Genomic DNA, 18,662 nt, shown 5'->3' with positions numbered 1-18,662 from the left:
CGAAGCCCCCCTGCTCCGTTTCTTCCATTTCTGACCCCTGCCTGGTGGCAGAGAGAGATGGATTTTGACAGAACCAGGAAGAGTTGTCCTATTTCCATGGCAACATCAATTCACATTCTGCAGGTATATCGCGGCCACTTAGGCCACGGACTCAGTGAAGGCTCCTGAAGGTTCTGGCCAAAAATAACTCGGTATGCCTCGGTTCCTCCCAGCCCCACGGAGAGGGGTGCCATCTGTCAGCAAACCCCCCCCCCCCAGCTGGAGATGAGGGGCAGGGCTTGCAGGTGCACCAGCCAGGTGCAGGGCGCGGGGGCTGCTCCACTGTTTCCACTCTGGGAAGAGCTGGGTGGAACGTGAGATACCTTCTCCCTGCCTCACCCCAGGGGCACCAGATACTTAGTATTTCAGCAGAAGTATTATAATTACATAGCTTAGAGTTAGAATTAATTAGCATTTGGGGAAGTAGTGATAAAACCAAGCAGTTATTAAAAAATTAATTTTTATAGAAGTTCAGTTTGGAGAGTCTTGCTTTTCCTTTGAAGGCTAGATTTATTCTTTTGTTTATGAATGAATGACAGTGGGGGGAGGGAGTAAGAGGATAACAGGATTTCATAATCCCATGATCAACCTAAACTAATAACTCCCTTCTCTCCCCTCCGCCCCCAGCGTTACCAGTGGTAACAATGGGATAGTTATTACCAGTGGTAACTTTCACTGGATATTAAACATCCAAACCAATGGCACACAGGCCCAGCATACTTAAAAAAAAGTAAATCAAGACCCAAGACTTCTGGTCATGTTTGCGGGATCTGTAGGAAAAGAATGTTTTGTAATCATCCTTTAAAAAAGCAAGTAATTTCCCAAATGATGAGTTATATCAACGTTGAAACATAAGCATAGTGGAGAATCAGCTCCCATGTCTGTTCTAGGCACACAAGGTACTCAACAGGCATCACACAGTGTCAGGCAGTCAGCAAATACTGTCTTTGCATGTTCCCCGGGGGCTTCTCGACACCTGGGAAGAATAAGGAAGGCAAATCATTGCCCTCAGGAATTTTACTCTGCTTAGTTCCTTGGCATGAGGAGTCAGAAAAATACTGGTTTATAATGAAGGAAAAGTATTTTTACTTTTGATTGGAGTTCAGTGACTCTACCACTTAAGACCAAAGACAGTCACAGTAAAATCTTAATTTCCTGAAATTGTTCATTATTCTATACTTATATAAAAGCCTGTTTTTACTCTTGGAAGATAATGTTGAAGTGTTTGAGGTAAAAGGGCATCAGGTATGCAACATACTTTTAATTTTTTTTTATTTTTCTTTTAAAGATTTTATTTATTTATTTATTTATTTATTTATTTATTTGAGAGAGAGAGAGAGAGAGACAGCATGAGCAGAGGGGTGGTGTGGAGGGGTAGAGGGACAAGCAGACTCCCTGCTGAGCAGGGAGCCTGACCTGGGGCTTGATCCCAGGACCCTGGGATCATGACCTGAGCCAAAGGCAGACACTTAACTGACTGAGCCACTCAGACACCCTTGCAACATGTTTGTAAATTGTTCAGTGGCAACAATGGTTATTGTCTCTCTTTTAAAAAGTGTCAGTGGTGGCAGCAGGTGGCAAATTGTCATTGAGTGGCCAGATTAGTGAAAGAGATGCTTCAGGTCGTCCTACGGTTTTTTAGTAACTGACCCTTTGTAACTTTTCAAAATTAAAAGTTGAAAACTAATGGAGTATATAGCTTTTGATGAAGTGACCTTTTTCAGATTTTCAGAAACAAAGTTTAAGAAAACCATTGCTTTGGAAATGGTGCTACCTCAGAAAATGGGATGCATTCAGTAAAAGCTTTTTTCCTATTTCGGAGGAACAGCAGAGTAGTTTCTGCTGTGTTCTGAAAACCGTAGAAGTGATGAACTTGTAAGTATTAATGTTCTAGATTTTAATACTGGGAGCTTGCTCTTTAAGGAAAAATAGAAATCGCTTGGGCACACTGCCTCTTCTTAGAAACGAAATTTCACCATCTCTTCCCCCATGCAGTCCTTGACCTCACCCTTGCCAGTGTTTTAGGATCAAACGATCAGATGATTCACTTAGCACTTTCATATCTAAGTTGGGTTATTCCCTTCAGAAGGCCCTTTGGAAAAAAATACCTGGGATTTCACAAGCTCTGTTGATAAACCTGTTTTAGTCATGGTTTAACAACTACTATTATTTAACACATTACGTATTTTCTAAAATTTTTTATTAATTTAATTTTTAAATAGTCTCTATGCTCAGCATGGAGCCCAATGCAGGGCTTGAACCCATAACACTAAGGTCAAGACCTGAGCTGAGATCAAGAGTCAGATGCTCAACCGACTGAGCCACGCAGGTGCCCCAACACATATTTACATATTTATGTGACAATATTACATATTACATTTACTAAATGAGAGAGAGAACAAGGAACAAAAGCAAATTCTTCTGCAGAGTCCATTTTTGTATCCTATCACCATGCTCCATAAAATAAAAAAAAAAAACTTTAACATCTAAACACATGTTGGCATTTTTCATCTTACCACTGGATATGGCCACAGAGCATTAGGATGTACACTGGTGCAGCCTGTGTTGTCTGACTATTGTTTTTGGAAAATTCTTATAGGTTTTATGCAATATTAAGAGGAAAAATAAAGGTCCAGGGGTTCCGTGGTTCATTTTGAGTAAGGAGACAGTCTCTTATATTTTGATGTATTGAGCTGGAGCTTAGGATGTTTTCTTAATAATCCAGAGTTTTAGCAGTGAACTACATTTTAAGAGGAATAAGTATGTATCACTCAAATTAATCAGGGAACCTTGTTCATGTTCCCTGGGATGATGAAGCACTGCATGACTTCCTGGTCCAGTGACAACATATAGTGAGAGAAAAGGTGATTCTGGAATTGTAAATGGAGCACAGAGGACTGAGGGAAGAGCTTTCCTGTAATTCTTTAGAAACAAGGAGTATGGTTTGCCCATATTTGTCAGATTTTCTTTGTACATGCCCTGCTTTTCTTAAATTATTTCAGAAGGTTGCTTTCATTTTTTGAAAGGCAAATTTTGTGTGTGTGTGTGTGTGTGTGTGTGTGTGTGTGTGTTTAATTTTATTTATCAGAATGAGAGAGAGAGAACAAGCAGGAGGCTGGGCAGAGGAAGAGGGAGAAGCAGAGTCCCTGCTTTTGGGGAGCCCAAGGTGGGGCTTGATCCCAGGACCCTGAGATCACCACCTGAGCTGAAGGCAGACGCTTAACAGACTGAGGCACTCAGGAGGCAAAGGCAAATTTTTTAAAACAAATGTATGCCTGCTAGTTCCTGCCCAGCTGATGCCTGCCCGCGCTTGCACAAGCAGCCTTGGATTTTTCCATGTGGGTTCTGTATACCATCTATCACCACATCGTTTACCTAGCAGTCCTGAGACTAGAGTGTCAACCGTTTATGAAGTGCCTTTCTGTTTCCTCATCCAATCTATGATCTGGTTTCCAGAAAATAGTTTGACTATTTTCAACTGAACTTATGTTTTCTTCATTGTTACATACATTTTCCAGCTTTTAAAGTCTCCTTCTAAAAATGTTATTTTTCTTGTAATCTCTCCATTTATTCAACACCCATATGCGTGTTTTTGCTCTTAGATTTTTGTTTGTTCCCAAGATGGAGTTTATTCTTTCAACCACCGTGGCTCCTGCACGCTGATGTAAATAGTGTGCACATATGTTTTGGGGTGGTAATTTCCATCCTGTCTTGGCAAGATGCCCTGAATCGCCCACCTCTTTCCTTCCAGGGGCAAATTACATCTCCTTAGAGATGATGCATGACCTGAGTGAGGAAACATCACTGTCTCCTGCTATGATGTGTATTCCCTGTGGTTGAGAATTACCTCTCTGCACAGGGTGAGACTCAGTGGCATTCATGGCAAGGAGGAAAAGACAGGAAGAGAAGGCAGGTTGAGTGAAGTAGAATAGGTAACAAAAGATAGGAGGATGCAAGAAGACAGACAAGTACCAGTGAGGAAAAAAAAAAAAAAAAAAGAATAAGAAAAGGTAGGGGAGAGGAACATGATGCCTAACTGAGCCCTGTGGTCAGAGAGAAGTTTTGGAGGAATTACTGAAAACTGGACAGATCTGCTGTCCCCTCTCAGCAGGTCTAAAGGGCAGCCACCAAGGACACAGTGGTGCTGTTAACAGCGCTAATGGAGGGGGCCTGTCCAGATGTGAGCAGAAGAGGCTAGAGACTACTACTCCCAAGGCCTATAAGGATGAAATGATATAAATTCACTATAAAAAGGTAAAATATGCAGTGAGATTTAAATATTATGTGCAAGGGTGCAAATGGAGGTGTATTTCCATTACTGATAACCAGGTAGTCCAAAGCTGATGCTTCCCAAACACTGTCCAGTTACAGGAACCCTTCTGAGATCTACTTGTTCCTGGCGATCGATGGCATGGAATAATGTGGTGTGAAGGAAGCTTCGCACGCTCTCCTCTGCCCCTTCTTTTACAAGCTTTGACTACTATTGAATTTTACTGTCTCTGACAATTTAGACTCCAGAACATCACAAGAGGCCCATATTTCCAACAGCTGGAAGTAATAGATGTAAGATTGGGAAGGACAATGAGAATGCCTGTCTATTTGCCGTTGTATCCCCAATGGGCAGCAGGGGGACCACCACGAGTAAATGTTAAATTAACATTGGTGAACGGATAGATAAGAAAGAAAATAGACTCCATCATTTTTGTGAGTGGGAAAGAACAGGGCTCATTCAGGGTAGGATGGACAAATGCCTTTCTTCTCCTTGGCAGTCACTGAATGGAGTTCAGGTAGAAGGAGATCATTGTTAGATTGATTCAAACACACTCACCCTCTTATTGCAAAACCGTGTGGCCTGTCTCCCTCTCTGTTCTCATTCTGTTCAACTTCTTTCTGTGCACAGGTCATTTCTATGGAAACAAGACCTCAATCTGATACCTGCTAGGTGACAAAATGGCGGCTGATGTTCAGCCAAAGGTGGAAGGGGCTGGCTTTGGTGGAAGCTCAGGACCCTGACTTTATTCATGAGAGTACAAAGTTCATAGAATCATGGGATGTTTGAGCTGAATGGGACATTAATGATTTGATTTGGGGTCAATCCTTTTCACTTCTTTTGTAGTTGAAGAAGGCTTTCTTTTTGAAGAAGAGCTGAAGTTTCCCAACCAAGATCATGTTCAGTTATTTTTAAGTAACATGCACTGAATTTACGGAACTTCTTTTTCAAAGGGAACTCTCATGTTACTCTGATAAAGAAATTCATGTGATAACTTATATAAAGCTTAATTCCTTTTATTCTTAGTTGTATTTATATGAATATATTTTTAACATTGGTTCTTAACAGCTGTGTTTTCTTGGGAGCTGTTAGAAAATATCAATTTCTTTATCTGTAAAATGGATAAAGGAATATTTGTTCTATTCTGTTCTCCTTTCTTAAGAATAACTGAGAACCGGTGAAAACACTTTATAAACTATAAAGCAATATACCACATACAGAGTCACAGAAATTAATAGGATTTTACTATCCACCAAATAAATCCAATCTGTAATATTAACAGATGTGTGCACAATACAAAATTATTCTGATAAATTTTTTTAAATGAGGATTTTATGGAGTTTTTGGACTGTAGAACAAACATGATGTGATTTTTCGCAAAAAAAAAAAAAATTTCTAGGAACGTCTGGGTGGCTCAGGGTGTGATCCCAGAGTCCCAGGATGGAGTCCCATATCAGGCTCCCTGCCTGGAACCGCTTCTCCCTTTGCCTGTGTCTCTGCCTCTCTCTGGGTCTCTCAGGAAAAAAATAAATAAAATCTTTTTTAAAAATTTCTTGCTTCTATTCTAATATGTAAATAAGCATGGTACTAATTCCTGAACAACTTACTATTTAAAAATTAAGCTATTTCTTAGTTCAGACAAGGGAGATTAATTATAAGGCAATACCTAGTCATGTCTGTCTACACAGCTGGAATATTAGTGATAAAAGCACTAGCTCCACTGAAATTAATAAATATCCTTCTAAATTTGATTGCCTGTCATTGAAGTATAGCCCCTCCAGAGTTTGTTTCTGTATTAGATTTAGCCATGCCCTTTAGTGATTTCACAGTGAATTTTTGTTTTTTAATTTCTGTTATGTTCAGGGGTTAATTTTGGAGTCCCTCAGGGGGGAAAAAAAACTTTCGAACATTTCTTATCGAATTCATTTTCTGGTTTAGTTGGGGTTTTTTGTTTTTCTTCAAAATGCACATATGCAATTTTTTTAACTTCACAAAGTGTGAAGTCATTGTGCTGGAGCTTTTATTCCTGCTTTTGAGTGTGATTCTCTATGACTGTTTAACAGAATTTTCACTGGCCAGCTGCTGTATGTGTAAAGCTCTATGTATTGACCGGGTCCTTGTCCGTGTCCGATCTCCTTGTCAATCTGCACCCACTGCGTGTTGACATTTGCCCTTGGGGTGAGCATGTGAAATGCCCCTGGGAAATCAGAGACAGCCCCCTGGCTTTTAGTGAAATGAACAAAGGGGAGACATCTTTCCTTCCTCAATGCCCTCCAGTGAAGAACAGAAAATCAAATCTCTAGGCCATTGAATGTTGGCAGGGATCTGCCAGCTATTTCTTTATGCTTAAGTGTAAAAGAGAAGCAATCTTAGAAAAGGACCCTTTGCTAATCAGTAGGTTACTGGGGAATGGTGGCAAGGTTTGACATCATCTCGGGCGTCTGGGCTCACTGTCCATACTCCTTTTAAATTCTACTTAATGGTTTATTTTCTTGGCTTCTATGGCTACCGATGGCTGTGCTCTTGGAAACAGAGGGCTGAACAAAAAAGCCTTTCCCTTTCCTGTGTAACACACAACTCCCACTGAAAAATGTTTTTTACCAGATTCTTACTACTCAGCAACCAAAGGTTTATGTCTGAAATGCATCATTCTGCCATTATTCCTTCTATTGGACTGTTGTTTTCCTGTATGTTTATACGCCAAGTGATTTAGTTAGCATATTTTAAATTTGATTTAAATTTATCTATGCTTGGGATCCTTTTACCATTACTAGTTTGCATTTTAACGATTATAAATAAGTTATTCTGATAATCATAACCAGCTCTTTGGATCTTTTACTTTCTCCGTTGGGTTATAAATAGCATTTAAAGTGTGAATTCCCATTTAAAGTGTGGATAAAGTATGAATCTCAACATATTCCATTCTATCCATTCCATTATTGATTTATTTATTTTCTAAAAGTTACAAAAGTGAATGTCCCTTTGCTTTCCCAGTCAAACAATTCGGAATAGTGAGTACCCAAAGTTAAGACTCTCCTTCCATTTCTGGTAGTGCGATCCCAACACACACTTCCCTATATCCAGATTAAATATGCCTTCTCAATTGAAGGTTGTTCCACTTTAGGGAAAAAAAATAAGCAACACATTCATCCCTGCCCATTTCTTTAAAAAGATTTTATTTATTTATTTGAGAGAGAGAAAGAGCGTGCACATGAGCAAGTGTGTGCATGAGTAGAGGGAGGGGCAGAGGGAGAGAGAGAAGCAGGCTCCATGGGGCTTGATTCCAGAACCTCAGGATCATGACCTGAGCTGAAGGCAGATGCTTAACAGACTGAGCCACCCAGGTGCCCCTTTGCCCATTTTCCACAACTACCTTTAGTAAATATCTGTGAATTTCTGGCCATGAAGATCTACAGATTAGTGCTTTTGTACAGCAGTTCTATAAGGAGTCATGGAACAGTCCTGACCAGCTCCTATAAATGCAAGGTATTTTAATCAATAGGAAGCACACATTAGAAATGCATGATTTTGCTACGTAAAAACAGCAGAGTATATGTAAATATGTGAACGTGGTGTTTGTCATCCATAAGTCAAATAGAAGAATGATAAGACTATTGTCTAAAATCAGACCCTGGTATTTAATAAAGATTGATGGCATTTTAACAAGGGAAGTCTATTATCAAATTAAAGTGTAGCTTCTCTGATGCTTTATATTTGTTGTTAATGTTTTAGTGACAGTGGGGCAAAATATGTTTTCTTCCCCTGTTTTGACTATGACTAGATCAGTACCTTCTATGTTATTTTTGGGGTTAATATTTTGCTGATACAGTAAGATCAAAAATATATTTTTCCTCCTAGAAAGTCACCCTTTCCTTTGGCCATATATATGGACATGACATTTTGGTGAGTAAGCATGATGTCAGATGTGTAGAAAGGGCTACTAATTCTCCCAAATTTGCTGCCTTCAGTTAGTGATTGTTTTTCAAATATGGTTTATTGCTTCATATTTGAATTAAGCAGATTTTGAACCACGTGGTTTTTCTAATTAAGCAAGATTAGCAAATAGGTGGTCCAACAACCTCAGTTTCTTTCATCTTTTCTCTGTGAGGTTAGTGGGTCAGAAGTTCCCATTGGCATTTTCTGTGTATATCAGGGAAGCCATGGGCAGTTGTGGGCTCCGGGAAATGGTATCAAACCTTCAAATGAAAGATCTGATTTGCTGGAATACTCATTCTTGGTTTGTTTGTTTGTTTTTTGTTTTTATTGAAGTTCGTTTTACCAACATATAGTATAATCTCCAGTCCTCATCCTGTCAAGTGCCCTTCTCAGTGCCCTTCACTCAGTTACCCCAACCCCTCACCCACCTCCCCTTCTGCAACCCTTTGTTCCTTTCCCAGAGTTAGGAGTCTCTCATTGGAATACACATTTTTTATTCTGTATCTGAAAACCAGATGCCATAGGCATTGCTGCTGTCCAGGCATGCAAGCTTGACAGTCGAGATCCGTGGTGAGAAAGCCTTGACAATGCTCATTTGTCTTTGAGATTAACAGGGTAGCTTATAAAATGGGTTACATATTTTTGAAATGCAAACATGCAGTGCATTAACAACAAAGCTTCTGCGGTAAGCCTTTAAGAATCTCAAAGGAAGTACAAGTTGGTTCAAGAGTACTATATTCAATTTTTACTGTACAGTTGGCAATTTGTCTCTTTTTTTAATGGTTCTTTGCATCATTTTAAGCATCTTCCTGAATGAAAAAGAGCTGAATATAGCTACTTTGCTCATTTCAAAGATACACACTTTGATTAATAGTTATTGGCGAAGTGCTAAAAGTCAAGGATGCTGTTACCATCACACACAGAGGGACTGGATCTGCGAACTGTGGTGGGATTTCACGAGAGGAATGCTGCATATCACAATCATTAAACAACTCCCTGTGTGACTTTATGTGATGAGCTGAGATCCCCAAAGAGCAATTTAATCAGCATAGCTCGAGCTAGAAAGTTCTGACGGCTACCTTCTACCTTAGCAACAGACTAGTCTCTCGGTAATATGGGTATTCCTGTAAACAGGTGGAGAGATTAAGGGACTCCAGTGTTCATGAAGTGGAGAAAACTCACGATAGCATGTGCCACTTCAGGTGTTCTCTGAGATCTGTAAGGGAGAGTTGAAGGAAGCAACAAGCAGTTGTAAAGCAATTGAGAAAGGTCTGAAAAATAGAATCTTTCTTAGAATTTGTCTGACTTTTTCTCAGAATGGTATGAATGAATATTACAAGATCTCTAGAGTTCCCTATTCTAATCAAATAGCAAATAAACCTGTTAAAAATAACTGGAAGAAAGTTTTAGCATGTGAGAATACCTGCCTACACAGAAATAGCTCTATCCCCGCTGTCTGCTTTTGCGAGGTAGAATGGCTCAGCATTACAGTTTATTACAGTTTTATAATGGGGCTGAAATTCTGACAGATTCTGGATTCACCTGCCTGTATGGATTGGGTCTCCCTGTACTTCATGCATGATAGGCTAAATCCGTTTCCACTGATCCTCAAACACTTTCTTCTCCAGGTGTCTCAAAGCCTTTGCAGTGTATCCACCACCCATGTAAAGGGAAGCAGGTTGTGGGGCACGGTTGCAACCCCAAAGCCAAATCATGAACAGAGCCTCATCTCCTGTTTTGCAGAGGAGAACGTGAGAGCTGGTATAGCATATATCTTCCACTACGTCTTTTTCTCTTTTTTATATATAATAGGATCTTTTTTTTTCATCTTTGTATTTCTTTAAAAAATAACTTAAATAATTTTTGTTTGATTACAAAATAATACATGTGTCCTTTGGAACGTTAAAAACTATAAAGAAATTCCTCTCCTCCTCCCTCCTCTATCCCCATTCCTCTTCTGTTCTATCCTCACCTCTTCTTTTTCCTTCCTTCCCTGTTCTAGGCATGCAGTATGTGAGCCTCTAAAACTAGCTAGAGGAGACAGTGAGCATGAGATGTTTGTGTCCCAAGCCTGGTTCTTCCAACACTCATTAGAGCTGTTACTGAGAAGTTTGAGCTATTACGCAATAACACCTTTTTTGGGGGGGGGAGGGGGTCAGCCTGAAAGAGAAGTTCTGCTAGTCGATGACCCAGGGGTGATGATCAATAGCAGTGGTAACTGAATGATAATCAGTCCACAATGGCAATAAGTCAATGCTGAACTCAGAGCGGAGTCTCAGTGTATCCACCAGGTTCTAAGTGACATGGTGAAGATGCTTTCTAGCATTAAGGCAGCACAGAGTCAGATCTTAATCTCTGTGGCTTGAACAATCCAGAGGAAATAGAATCCTGATGAAATACTCCAATTAAAGAGACCAGTCATCAGTGACAAAAAGTTGGGCTCCAGATCTCAGTGTGTATTTGTTGGTGAGGCACTCAGCTAGGGAGACAGTACTGCCTTGTCATAAATTCATGTTAATAAGTTCTTCTTTGATATGCGAGAAAGCTAGCAACAGAAGTGATTGGCATTTGTTTTTCAAATATTTTTTTCAACACTGGTCAGATAAATTAGGAAGAGGGGGGAAAACACCAGTCGCTGATATCAATACTAATCCGTCTTAGTTGGTAAGTGGATATATTGCGATGTAAAAAGACTTAAAGGAGAATTCTCAGCTCATGGGATAGCAGAGCGCTTTGAATTCAGCTCTGCAACTCATCAGCAATGTGGCCAGGAGCAAATCGCTCTCTGCCACCCTAGTTTCCTCAGCTAAAAAAATACTTAATAAAGCATCTAATTGTGGAAAGTTGCTGGGAGGTAGGCGTTAAAGAGAATACGTGAAAAGTGCCTTTGAGCAGATGCTTCATTAGAGGAAGTGGTGGTCAGAGTTGTCAGCTTCACTGTCTGTAGGTTCAAGTGTTCTTAATCTTTTGGTGTCATGGAGCTCCTCAGAGGTCTGACGAAGCCTGTAGAACCCTCCTCAGGATAGTGTTCTAAGTGTATAAAACAAACTCCATAGTGTTATAAAGGAAGTCATTTATCAAGTTTGTGTGTGTATACACATACACACACACACATACACACACACAGAATCATGACTCCCAAAGATGCCTAGGTTCTACTCCAGGACCTACCTGTGAGTATGCTAAGTTACATGGCAAGGGGGGTTGAAGGTTGCAGTTGGAATTAAGGTTGCTAATCAGTTGCCCTTTCAATAAAAGGAGAAAAGTTTCATGAAAGATTCACAAGTAATAATTGTTAGATGACCTCCATTACTTTGGGGCTAGAAAATAGTCAAGGTGGGCTGTGGGGGTGGGGCACCTGACTGGCTCAGTTAGTTAAGCATCTGCCTATGGCTCAGGTCATGATCTCGGGATCCTGGGATTGAGCCCCAGGTCAAGCTCCCTCCTCAGCAGAGGGTCTGCATCTCCCTCTGCCCCTGGCACTCCTCATGCACATGCTCTTTTTCTCTCAAATAAATAAATAAAATCTAAAAAAAAAAAAAAAGCGGGGGGGGGGGCATGGAGCGTTACACACACAAAGATGAGCAGAAGCTGAAATGTCAGTGAAGCTAGAACACGGAGCATATCTCTGAATGCTTCCCCCAGACCAGGGCATAAGTATTCAATCATGATTTACCTGACCCATCAACAAGAATGCAGAAATACACAGACAGGAGAATAAATCTAAATATTGACCACTAAAATAAAAGATGAATTAACTCAAAAGTGACAGATGTTTCCATCTCTTTATTATCACTTAATGAATATTTGGGGATCTCAAAGAGGTCTTCCTTGATAACATAGTGCCAGCAGGTAGATTTCTGCTTTCTCAAAGGTAGCTGACTCAAACTTCCATTGCTTTCCTTCCTGTGTATCTTGACCTAAGATCAGCAAAAGTTCAACAATTACATTATCTTTAGTGCTGCACACATAGGGTACCAAGTTGAAAATCTTAGACTGTGTGGTTGCAGTGAATTCTGGAAATGAGGATAATTTTTTATTTTGAGCTTAAGAAAGCCTAAGTGGTAGGCACTAAAAAGGCTCATCTTGACCTTTGAGCTTGGCTACCATTTTTCAGAACCACCTGGTTCATTAAGTCTGGGCCATAATGGACTGGTATGGGTATGGGTTGAGTCCTATCCCTGCACCGAATTCAGTTATCCAAGTCCTGACCCTCAGCACCTGAGAATGTGACCTTATTTGGAAATAGGGTCACTGTAAATGTAATTAGCTAAATTAAGATGGGGCATATCGGGGGTAGGGTGGGCCCCTAATCTAGAATGACTCACGTCCTTATAAAAGGGGAAATATGAACACACATGTACACAGAGAAAGTCATGTCAAGATGAGTTACGCTGCCACAAGCCAAGGAACTACCACAACTTAGGAGAGGAGCCTGGAACAGATCCTTCCTTGGAGTCTTCAGAGGAAGCATGGCCCTGTGACCCTTGATCTCTGACTTCTAGCCTCCAGAGCTAGGGTTAGGCTACTTCATTTACAGTAGTTAGTTGTGACATCTCTAGAAAACCAATATCAACCCTTTCAGCACACTCCAGCCAAATTTAACCCACACGTGTACAAGCAGTTCAGACACTAGGCACATTATCCCATAAAAAAAGACAGGAAAGGCATGGCATCTCATGCAATAGCTAATTTTAACATCTTTATTAATCATTTAATTTGTCTAGGGCTCAAGTTTTATTCATCTGTTAATTGAGGAGGCTTAGTTTTTCTGAAATCCTCCCATTTGCCTGCCCTGAGGGCGATATAACATAAACCCCAGAGAGTTTGGGATTTGCCCAAAGTAGCCCACTACCAGCTTAAACCATCTGTGAAAACTGTATTAAGTCTTGAAGATTTGTGTGGATTTAATTCTTTTCCACATTATATGTGTTTGGTTTAATATTAAGTGATATTTGAAATTGCTTACCATTGAAGCATTAGTCTTATGAACTGTGCTTATACCCGAGATTCATATTCCTTTACACACTATCACATGTCTCTGTTATTGGGACTGTTTGGGAACAGTGGGTCTATGCTATCTGTGGTCCTTCTAGCCCTAAAACCCTGGACTCCAGGGACTGTTCATATATGGCTTGCATCATTAAATATCAGATTATGTCTCTGTGTGTGAGACCTCCAGATGAGTCCATCTTTGTCTTTGTGGATCCCCAAATACACACTTTCAGAATTAATTAATATAAAATTAAAATACCGCTCATTGAAACTATTTCACTGGCTCATGTAAAAAGTATGTGCCTAAGTATGTTTCTGCTGGGTGGCTCCACAGTAAGGCACTTTGATCATAGCAAATTGCTTAAGGAATCTGTTCATTTTGTGTATAGGAAATTAGGACAGTTGGGGAAAATGCCTCAAATTAGATTCAGTAATCATATGCCATTGCCTTTTCCACAGAAGTAATTTGTGATAAAATCACTTAAAACCAGAGTCATCACGCACAGCCTCACACTCACAGGAAGGGAGGAGCTCCCCATGGAGCTGGGCTTTGCAATGGGCTCTGCCGAAACCCCTCTCAACTTGGCAAGTTTCCTCATCTTTGAAATTGGGGAAACAATTCATTTTGGGTCTACTGTGAAAACTAAATACAATAATATATATCCAGTCCTTTTTATAAAATTTAAAGGGCTGCATGGCTGTCAGGAATTTTGTGCATTTTTAAATAGACCCAGAAGACGTTAATGGGGTTGCCAGCAGGGCTGATACGCCTTGTGCTCAGGACCGTTTAGTCTATGATGAACTTAACCAAGGAGGATGAGACAGAGAACGAGCATCTCAAGGCTTCAATTAATGTAAACATTTTCAGGGAAAATAAGAGTGACTCTAAGACTGAAGAAGTTTAGAGACCTATTGGTAAAAGGGTCAACAAATATTAAATACACTTTTTAATATTGGGTGGTATGTCTTCTGAAGAAGACAGTGAGTTTGTATTGTTGAAGTACCAGCAAGACCATTAACAAAACTCAAATGGGGTAATACTGTGTGTTAAAGGTGAAATTAAATGAACAACAAAAATATTGGATGAACTGATTACTTGTCTGCATGGTTAGATACCAGACTTTGATGATGTTGGTACCCAATTCCAATTCATTTTGATTTTAATGATTATTAAAAACCAAAAAAAAAAAAAAAAAGAAGAAAGAAAAGAAAAAGAAGAGGGCAGGTGGTGTGGTTCTATTAGTTATCTGGAGGTGCACTCTTCAAGTGATGGATACTTGCAAAGCCAGAAGGTGAACACAGCTTACAGTTTATATCTTTTGAGTAAGTATGCGGTGTGATATCTCTCAGGATGGAGACCTTACACCAATTTGTGATCTTCATGTGCTGTGAGGAGACACTAGCTATATAGCAGTAGATTTAAAAAGAAGACAAAAAAACCTGGTCTCGTGAAGCTTATATTCTATAGAGAGGAAGATAGACAAATGATCACCTCACAGGGAGGTGATGGTCTATGTGTAGAAGAAAAATAAAATAGGTAAAGGGTCAGAGAATAGTGGAAGTGGTGCTATTTTAAAGGGGCTGATTAGGGAAGGCCATAAAAAATGAGGGAGCAAGGAAATGGACCCTGTCAAAATGAGGGAGCAGGGAGTAAAAAACAGCAGGTCAGGAGCCCTGTCATGGTTGTGTACCTATAAAATTCAGGACCCCTTAGAAGATCAGTGTGGCTGAAGGAGAACAGGTAGGAAAATGAAGACAGAAGAGTTGAGATATGAGGATACAGGGCCAAGTCATGAGAAGTCCTGTGAGGACTTAGGGCTTTACTAGAGAGATGGAATTCAACTGGGGAGCTATCGAGAGGTAAATGGGAGGGAGAAGGAGACACCTTCTGTGTGTCCTTCCACTTACTGGCTTCTCCCTCTTCACCCAGCCTTGGCCATGGGGTCTCCTCTTCTCCCTCAGCATCTCCATGGACAAGTGAGAAGCACTGTTGGCACCATGAAAATAAAGTTTCTAGAACGGTCAAGCTCTAATCCCTCCTGAAGATGGTCTTTCCTTTACTAAACCCCTGGAAGCCTCTGGAGCTGTGGACCACTGTCTTGCCTGCTCTTATATGAGTTTCTATAGATTCATATGTCTCTTATCTCTGGAAGCATACTGAAGATCCCTGAATGAGGACTCATTTTTAAAATCCATATTTCCCACTTGCACACAGAAGACATGTAACAAAACTTCACTACCATGCAGGAGAACACTAAGTTTAATGCCTTTTTAAAAAAATGTATTCTCATGAGAATAGAAGCAATTCATGGATGACCTCAATGAGAATAAAATTGGTACATTCTCAATGGAGATAGTCTTTATATATCACAATGAGTAAAAATAGAGAGCATAATTTTTTAAAAGGGAGAATCCGAGAATTAAATTGGAAAGGGTAGCAAAAATATGAAACTCACAAGATTAATACTAAATATAACACACTTGATGGAAATTCATCATTTGCCCTCGTCCTCTGGGACAGAAGTCATAACTTTATACAAAGGCATAGGGTTCTCAGATTAAATATGGGGTACTGAGTTAAATTTGAGTTTCTGACAAATAGTAAATAACGTGAGTGTAAGCAAATATCAAATATACTCAAAATTACACGTTCTCAGAAATTCAGATTTAACTGGTGTCCTGCATTTTTTTTTAGCTAACTCTGGCAATCCTACAAAGAAGAGGCTATTGATTCATTATCTCTAGACTATGAAGAATCATTGCTGCAGTAGTAGCAAGAGGTTGTGTTGGGACTCCTTGCAACCACCAATCTTTTTGACTTTGTTCTGGCTTAGGAAGTGCATCCTGGGCTGCACACCTTCCCTATGCCTCTCCACGTCCACTATATCACCTGTCTCTGTCTTGCTTTGGGTCCCAAGTGGCTGTGTACATCAATGGGCTCCCTGGTCACTGGCTTCCCATTGGGCTCAGCTAATGGGAGGCACCGGAAGGAGATGGGGAGAAGAGTGCTGACAGCGTATTTATTTTATTTCCACCAGCTCCCTCCCTGCCAGGTTGTTGAGACTCCTGCTCGGTTCCCATTCACTCTTCAGTCCCAGGGCAGGTAGCAGCTTTGAGTTGCTCTCAGCCCCTGGGCACTGCACTAACTTTGTAAAGTGTCCCTTTGTAGATTCCCCTCAAATTACTGAGCCTAGGGTGCCATCTCCTCTCTACTGGAACCTTAACACAGTATAGGCTGTTCAATAGATATCCAAGGTCAAGTGTATGATCTGTGATCATGGAAGCATGAATTAGAAAGAAAAAAACAAAGATTTGGGAAGGAAACAGCAAAGTTAGCATTTTGGCTGTGCCATTCAGATGGTGAGGTCCTGGTGGGCACTTAATCTCCATTATAAAATGGATATCTGCTCCTAAAAAGTTCTGGAGGAATGAATAGAAATGGGAACCTTAATCAGCAGGGGCAGGGGGCAGGGGGGAGAAGAAGAAGAAAAAAGCTCTGTGGGAAAAAAGCAATTTATCACTAGAATGCCCATGTCCTCCATAGAACAAGATCATAAATCCTGTATTTATAGAACCTGTGTTTTTAAGAGGATTTCTTCAGAAAATCCAGAAATCAAAATGTTTAGTAAATGAAAAGGAAAAACTAACAGGCAAGTCACATCTTGTCTTGTACCATTCTTTCCTACAGCCCCTCCTTCCTGCCTGTCCTTCACTGTGCTACTGAGTTCTATTCCCCAAAAAGGGTGCTAATGACTTCACTTCTGACTCAGAACTTGGATGACACTTTTCAATGAACCTAGTAGGTTTTCAAGAAATATTTGTTAATTTTAATTGCATTTCTATTCCTTTGACCCAATTGTCTCAAATGTGGTTGGGAGAAAAGCAGCAGAGAAATAGCTAAATCCCCTAATTATTTCTCTGAACTTTCTCAGTGAATTCGCAGACATATTGAAGCATGGCTGATCCCACACAGTAGAAAAGACACACCAGGCCAGTGGGCGGATTCTTAATTAAGAGCAGGGATCTTTTATTTAGAGGCTGGCCCAAATTCTAGCTACTATCGTTCATACATGTAGGAGAGTTCCAAGAGTTTGTTTGGTTTCATTTGGTTTTACTTTGAGTATTCAAGCAAGGTGGTCGAAAGGGCAAGAGTCCTAGCAATCAGTGAAGAGATTGATTGGTCTTGTCACAATTCTTCAGCCCTGATAAATTTGTGGGCTAGAATTGCTGCATTGTTGGGTCGGGATTCCTCGGCAGCTTTCTCCATATCTGCCATATTGTGTTTTCCTCTCTCATGCCATATGATTACATAAACAGATATAAGAGTTTCTTCTCAATCTTTCATAGTTTGCAAGTATCTATACATGAATTTCAGTGTAGTCTGTTTTCTAGCTTAGGTAAATTTAGTTGATCTCATTTAACTGAGTTGATCTGTTTTATTCCCAGCTAATTTTTCCTGTAACTATTACCCATCTTAATGATGTTCTAGAGAGCCCCAGCTCTCTTACTTGGTACAGGATGGGCGGTGTATCATATTGTCGTAATGAGAAACTCTCTTAATGTTCTAATTAATCTCCCCTTTTAAGATGGCTTTGGTCATTGTGTGGATTCTTAAATTCTATTTGAGAATTTCTATAGTGTTTATTTATTCTCCTTTTAATATTTGTTATCTTTTCTCAATACTGGTGATGGATACACAAATAAAATATTTTGTATTATGATATAGGTATGCATAATCTTAAAATATAATTTCTTAGAGATCTTATAAATTCTGAACAATGGTAGTCAGCTGTTTCTTGATCATATCAATTAATTTCTACCAATTTTCCTCTGGTCCTACAGAAATTATGTCCAAAAAAACCTTGTGTAAAGGGAAGGGAAGTCAAAACCTGAACCCTTTACTGGCCGTTCACTACATTCAGCTCTTTTTTTTTTAAGATTTTATTTATTTATTTATTCATGAGAGACACACAGAGAGAGAAAGAGAGGTAGAGACACAGGCAGAGAGAGAAGCAGGCTCCATGCAGGGACCCCGACATGGGACTCAATCCTGGGTCTCCAGGATCATACCCTGGGCTGAAGGCAGTGCTAAACCCGGGCTGCCCCTGCACATGTTCTTGACCCTATGTTATGTGTCCTACCTTGTGCTCATCTTTTATGAATACATCGGATGACACACCAAGGATTCTCTCCTTGAAATTCTATTCGTATTTCACAATTGCAGTAGTTCGAAAATTGCACTTCAACAGAGCGTGGTGGCATTTCCCAACATTAGTTGGAGATCTATGTTAGAAATAAGCTGCTCTTTAGTGACATAGAGCTGTGCAAAGGCAAATGTATATACCTGATTTTTATTGGGAGCAAATATCCTAATTAACGTTAGATTGGAGTTCCTTGGAGCACAAGTGTGCAATGTTGAATT

At 40.0% G+C, this 18,662-nt stretch overlaps 1 protein-coding gene and 1 long non-coding RNA gene across 4 annotated transcripts in view; both read left to right on the top strand.

The window, feature by feature from the left end:
* The window catches only part of DSCAM (DS cell adhesion molecule), a 732,791-nt gene that overhangs the window by 303,696 nt on the left and 410,433 nt on the right, over positions 1-18,662 (top strand). The window lies entirely within an intron of this gene.
* LOC140621353 (uncharacterized) lies at positions 123-15,546 on the top strand. Its single transcript, XR_012021069.1, has 3 exons — positions 123-191; positions 1,764-1,914; positions 15,171-15,546. It is a non-coding gene; the product is annotated as an uncharacterized lncRNA (long non-coding RNA).

This window comes from Canis lupus, chromosome 30 (genome assembly GCF_048164855.1).
Source record: "Canis lupus baileyi chromosome 30, mCanLup2.hap1, whole genome shotgun sequence".
In the NCBI taxonomy this organism is placed as follows: domain Eukaryota; kingdom Metazoa; phylum Chordata; class Mammalia; order Carnivora; family Canidae; genus Canis; species Canis lupus.
The sequence above is the reverse complement of the archived record's forward strand: the minus strand, read 5'-3'. Positions and strand labels throughout refer to the sequence as shown.